The sequence below is a fragment of the Oratosquilla oratoria genome, chromosome 17, assembly GCF_046742065.1.
Source record: "Oratosquilla oratoria isolate Oo_2021 chromosome 17, ASM4674206v1, whole genome shotgun sequence".
Taxonomy (NCBI): domain Eukaryota; kingdom Metazoa; phylum Arthropoda; class Malacostraca; order Stomatopoda; family Squillidae; genus Oratosquilla; species Oratosquilla oratoria.
In genome coordinates, this window is record NC_134793.1 from 32482519 (window position 1) to 32489648 (window position 7130).

The window sequence follows — 7130 nt, forward strand, 5'->3', positions numbered from 1 at the left end:
GTCCAAACCTGCTCCCCAGTGAGAGAGTCGGTCAAAGTGCACAGCAAGGTAAACATGAGCACCCTGAGTCCAATTTAGCCGAAAATTCGAAGGTCACCGATTTGGTCCAAACTTGCCCCACAGGGAGAGAGTCGGTCAAAGTGCACGGCAAGGTAAGCATGAGCAGCCTGAGTGCAAGGGCGTGGCAGTGGCACCCCTCCAAATTTGGGCTTTTTCACCCAGTAATCACCTTTTGGCCTCTGGCACCCATACCATTGGCCTGAGTGGTGTCAAATTGGAATCAACAGCAGCCCTAGCCGCCCTCGACCTGTGGGTGAGATGGCGGGTAAATCGGAGCAAGTGACCAAAATGACCCATAATCCAAAAAATCTCAAAGGATTAACCCCATCAATTTAGTCGAAAATTCGAAGGTCACCGATTTGGTCCAAACTTGCCCCACAGGGAGAGAGTCGGTCAAAGTGCACGACAAGGTAAACATGAGCAGCCTGAGTCCAAGGGCGTGGCAGTGGCACCCCTCCAAATTTGGGCCTTTTCACCCAGTAATCACCATTTGGCCTCTGGCACCCATACCGTTGGCCTGAGTGGTGTCAAACTGGAATCCATGGCAGCCCTAGCCACCCTCGACCTGTGGGTGAGATGGCGGGTAAATCGGAGGAAGTGACCAAAATGACCCAAAATCCAAAAAATCTCAAAGGCATTTATTAAGTGACACTTCTCTCTTCAAATACACTTGATGTATTTATGTGTGTCGAAAATTATCTATTTTGTTGCTACCACAAATACCTAAAATCACATCATCTTTAATTTCATAATCTTTTCATTCATGACCCTTTCACACCATCCAAGGATGAGATCAATGGATGGGAAGAAAGGGTCTTTGAGCAAGATAGGAATGGCTGTTGAGCAAGGGAGGATGGAGGCAGGTATATGGGTGAGTGGAGGATGGTTGTGTATGAATGATTTTTTTTTATGCAACCTTAAGGGATTTCTCCCTGTTTTCTCTATTTTGTGCATGAGGGGACAGGGAGGGAGGGGATGGGTTGCCATGTAAAAAGTGGCTCTGCTAGGGATGTGCTGTAAAATTTCAGAAACACACAAGTGCAGATATTTAACCTATTTTTAGAATAAAATGGCATCATTACTATATATAATTGGTAATATTATATTGAAAAGAAATTCCATAGAAAAAAATAATCTTTCAAAAAAATAAATAGATAAAAAAAAGATACTAATGAAAACAAATTATAAGTGTGCTACTAGAATAGAACCAGTATCTTATTACAGTTTAATCAGTTATCAATTTGATCTTATTACTTCACTACACATGTTTAGGCATGCATAAGCATATAAGCATGTCACTACCGGTATACTTCTCATTTGGAAAATCAACCACAAGGTTGCCAATCTGTGAAATCCTTGTATCAATAATGGGAATCTTTCAATACCTCTGTATTGTGATTCTCATCAGTACTCGTACTAGAAAGCTCAGTCAATTTAATATGGGGGCAAATTCAACTATTCACTGCCTCCTGCAGATCATCTATCATCTTAGGTTATCTAACTTGCACAGAGTACAGATCCATAACATTTGCTGAATGCTGTATTTTCATAAATCAACCTTCCTAATACATATTTTAAGTCCAAACTTGTAACCAAACCATTTATCAAATTCTCCACTAGTTAAATCTTAGAGCAAGTATCTTTCCTTCCTTCTGCCTTCTCCTTAGAACCTACCATTCCAATCTTCCTCATTCATTAGTAATTGTACTTTAAATTATTGCATCAAACACTATATTACTTAACCCATTCAACTCCGATGACAAGATGTCTTGTCATTTGGTCAAATAAAACAAAAAATCATAAAACACCAAAATGTTTGATCAAACACCAGAAAAATATGACGTCAGTCCTCGCTTCGCTCGCCTACGTATGCGGCACCGTATGGAAGGGGTTAAAGGATTCAGACAGGGAGATATGGCCCTGATGACAGTTGACGGGAGGGAGACGAGGTGTGAGGGCGACCAGGAAGTGAAGTAAAAATTACGGAGGAGGGCATTGCGATACGACTAAGAGCGCTTGTTAATATAATGGTCATGTAGGGAATTGAAGTGATACTGGGAATAAATGCAATCACACGGCTCGGAGAAGTCGCGTTTGTCGCCGGACAAGTGAGGGTTCGAGTGACAAGCGACTCGAGGACTGAGTGGAAAGAGAGGAGCTGTTAGAGGCCGGAAGTAGACGTGTGGATGACAATGAGGGCCATGAAGGGCGTTTTTACCACGAAGCTCAACCCCAACAAGAAGGCGGTGCCTTGTACAATTGAGGACAAAGACAGACTGGCGAAATTTGATGGCCAGAAGTGGGAGGTAGAGTGGTACCTGGAAAAAAAAATCGCCTCTGTTGAAGAACAAATTCGACTGCTACGAACGGACTCTCGGAGAGGGGGTGAGGGATACCTTTGACATCGAAGTAGAGCGGTGGATTGATGAGGGAATTTTGAGTCTCTGGAAGGAGCCGGTAGAGGATGGAATCTTGCCGCTGATGGCAGTGGTGCAGCCAACCAAGAACAAAGTGCGACCGGTGTTGGATTTCCGAGAGCTGAACCAGTTTGTGGGGTGTCATATTGGCGATGATTTTGTAGACGTATGTAACGAGACCCTACGCAAATGGGGGGGCGGGGCGTCCACGATTGTAAATCTATGGGCAGCTTACCTACAAATTCACATGGCAAAGAAGCTATGGTAATACCAACTAATAAAATATAAAAGTAAAATATATTGCTTGACCAGACAGGAATTTGGGTTGTGCTCAGCTCCGAGGATAAATACGAGGATCCTGAAGACAGTATTGGAGAAGACTGAAGTGATGAAGGGCACGGACTCCTACCTCGATGACATATTGGTGGATGATACTGTTGTACCGGCGTCGGGCGTAGTGGAACATTTAGCTCGGTTCAGATTGGTCACGAAGAAGCCGGAGACGATGGAAGAAGGAACGGTGTTGAGACTCCGTCCAGAGAGAGACGGGAGCGGAAACCTGACGTTCATGAGAGGCAATGAGATCCCAAATGTAATAGACGAGATGATCAGACGAGAGCTCTTATCCCTGTGTGGCAAATTGGTTGCTCACAACCCGATCGCCGGTTTACTCCGTGTAGCGTACAGTTATCAAGAGGCAGTCAGGGTCGACGGATTGGGGAGACAAAGTTGATAAAGACACGCTCACGATGATACGTGACGTCGTACGACAGATGAGACGCGAGGATCCAGTGAAAGGACATTGAAGTGCACAACAACAGAGCATGGGAATAATATAGTGTGAGGCTAGCAGCATAACAACCGGCGTTGTGTTGGAGATACGAGGTTTGGTGGTCGAAGATGGAGCGTGGCAGCGAAAAAAAAGGTAACTACCATCACATTAACGTATCGGAGTTGGATGCGGTTGTAAAAGGAGCCAATTTGGCGCTGAAGTGGGGGATACGTGAGGTTGAAATCAGGACAGACTCAGCCACAGTGGCGAGATGGAAGAAATCAATGCTGACGGCTGAGAAGAGAATACGCATTAAAGGGGCAGCAAAGGTCATTGTGAAACGGCGCCTTGGGATCCTGAGGGAGTTAATAGACGAGTTCAGCGTGAAGGTGAGCGTAACCCAAGTGCCGTCAGGAGTGAATAAAGCGGATGCGCTAACCAGAGGAAAGAAAAGTTGGCTAAGAGTGCCGGAAGAGGAAGAAGGTTTAAGTGTGCGCCGCAGGGTCCCCATGCGCGAAAGCGTTGCATGGGACACATCACCTGGGTGTTGATAGGTCATTGTTTTTAGAAAGAAAAGCTGGCCCGAATTTAACTTGGGAAGAAGTCCAGCGGGCGGTGAGTGCACGTGTCCGATGTTAGTAGATCCCGCCCCTAGACTGCATGCAACAGGGGAACTCAACATAGAAGAAATATGGAGGAGGTTGGCGGTCGATGTAACCCACTATCGACGGGGTATGTACTTTTCGATGGTTGACTAGCCCAGGACGATTCGGCGTCTGGTGGTGGCTGAAGACAAAGACGGGAGAGAAAATTGCAAGGGTGATGAATGAGATATTTCTGGAACGGGGTCCAGTGGATGAAGTCCTGATGGATGACAGCACCGCATTTCGGTCGAGACCACTGAAAGAAATGTTGGACAAGTGGAGTACGAGACGCTTCTTTAGTGCTGAGTACCGGCCGAGAGGAAACGTAATAGAATAAGGACACCACTGCACTATCAAATCCATCTGCGAGGGCGCTAATACCGCCTTCTGTTATGATATATCCCCTAGGTCGGTCCAAAACGAAGACTCGGTGCCACTAAAAACTTTATTCTTATATCGGCCAATACTGAAGAGGCCGCTGCCTCAGTACAGGTGGGGGAAGAGGTATGGGTGAAGCAGGGTTGCCGCGTTTTCTACACTGCCGTGTAGAATGGGAGTGTTGCCATACCGGGGCATACATTTTTCTCGGGCGTGTGCAGACTTTCATAGCAAGATATACTTGTCAAATGTTGGTTCTAGTTTTTTATTCTTGAATGTATATAAGGCCCCAATGCCCTAACATATTCACTAAGATATAAAAACATTTTTTATATTATCGCTAAAAGAAAGCTGAAACTTTAGCGTAGAATTTTTTTCTACACGGTAAAAACGTATCTTTTGGGGTACATTTCATAAGTAACACAATTACCAATAAAAGTAATATTTTGATATACCATTTATTATCTGATAACTAGTTATATGATTTTTAAACAAAAGTTTGAGTTTTTAAATGTTTTGAACAGCCCGCTGATATGTAGAAAATTTTTCCTCATGTCCCTGTGCAGTTGCCACATGCCGCTATTTTTCTACATTTTGGAACAAAATTCTACGAAAAGGCAGCCCTGGGGTGAAGCCGAAGGATGGTAAGTGAAAATCAAGGTCTATATATATATATATATATATATATATATATATATATATATATATACCAGGTCTAACCATTTGAGCTATTCTGCGCAGCCTCTGACGTCACCAGGCTGCTTCCGTTTTCTCTTTGTGAAACACTGAAGAAAAATGTGAAACGCTAAGGAAGACTGGAATTATTATATTTCCCCCCCCCCCCGTTATCTCTCTCTAGCTCATTGCTATTATCAGTGTGTGTATGTTTTTTTTTCTACAACACTTCTACTCATCCCCTTTTCCCTTTTAAAGTGGAACTATACAGGCACTCCTCCAGTCCTCTGCCACTCTACCCTTTCTTAAACAAACATTAAATAACCTCACCAGCCAGTCCACCATCACTGTACTTCCTTTTTTTTTTTTTTTAGATATTCTGCATGACACCCATCCAACCCAGGTGCCTTACCTGCTCTCATCATCTTAACAACTGCCTTCACCTCATCTTTCCTTATTTCTCCTCCATTTTCCTCACTCATCACGGTCATTTTCTTAGCACTTTCCACTGCAACTAACTTTCCCTCCCTATCCTCCTTCACATTTAGCAACTCCCTAAAATACTCTACCAATCATCCTCTAATTGCCTTCTCTTACATTATTATTTCTCCATCTGCACCTTTTACCTTTTCTTCTCTACTTGATTTGCCTCTTCTTCCCCTCTTAATTTCTATACAAAACATCTTTTTATTACTTGAAAAAACTTCTGTCATACTCTTACCCCATTTCACATCTGCTTTCCTCTTTGTTTCCTTTATCCTATGCTTTACTTCTCTTTTCTTTGTACCTCTCATATGATTCTCTCATCCTATTTTGTAACCAGTCTGTGAATGCTTGCTTCTCTTCTACAACCTTCTTTGTTTCCTCATCCCACCACTCACTACCCTTCCCTCTATTTCCTCTCATTCTGCTTGTCCCACACATCATCTTTGGACACCTTATGACTCCCTCCTTGAACCATCTCCATTCCTAGTTCTACTCTATCATTCACTGCTTTCTCAGCTTCTTCTTATATCCCTCCTTTTCTTTCTCATTTAAGCAGTTTACTTTAAGCACCTCCCTACCTTCTGTGCTTTTCCTCTTTTTCCATCTATCCTCCACTGTCAGCTATCTTCCACCAAAAAATTATCGGATTTTCCCCACTCTCTCCCCTTAGAACATGTACATCCTTAACTCTTCCTACTATTCTCCTGCTTACCACTATATAGTCCATTAACAGTCTATCTACCATCCTCTCCCATGTGTATGCTTGACTTTCTTCCTAGACACATCACCATCAACTATTATGATTTTGGCCTGGAATTCCACTTTCCAAACACTCTATCTATTGGTTCATTTCCTACCCTAGCATTAAGGTCTCCCAATACCACTACATTGACATTTCTCCCTAAACCCTCTATGCACTCATTTAAATCTATTCAAAAAGCCTCCCTTTCCTCTACACTCTTCTCACTACCAGGCCCATATGCACTTACAAAAACCCACATCTCCCTTCCCAGTTTCACCTTCATCCACATTAACTTTGAAGAAACCTCCTTCCACTCCACCACACACTTACCTATCTCTTCACTTACTAGTATAGCCACCCCTTCTCTCCCTCGTCCTCTCTTCACTCCTGAGATCCTCCCAACTACACTCCCAAACTCAAACTTGCTCCTCCCTTTCAACTTAGTTCCACTCAATGCCAGATGCAAGGCATGAAAATTCTACCAAAGCTTTAATTTTATACTGTGAAGTAATAATTTCCTGGGAATTTAATACATGTCCTAGAAAGTGTATTTCTTTCTTATGGAAAGAACTGGAAAGTTTAAATTTGAGCCCTACTTGTGCAAGATGTGTAAAAAAAATCCAATTATATCGTCATTGAGATACACGAATACATTGTGTCCTATCAATCCTTCAAATACTTCTTTCAAATGTTGAGTCTGTGGGGTTTGTCAGTTTGAGGTGTTCCTACTCTGTGTGGAACATGAAGGTCTCCCTTGGAATAAGGTTGTCTTTGATATTGGACAAAGGGCTGAGTATAGGTGTTTTGTATAAAGCACTCCATCTGAGTGGAAGTAAGAGTCATGGTACTGGCAGCATTTAGTTCTTGGACAGCCTACTGCAGGAGTGTGAGGATTTTTTAGGAAACATTCACTGTCTGAGTGTTTATACGAGTTGTGAAATGAGTAGTATTTAAAC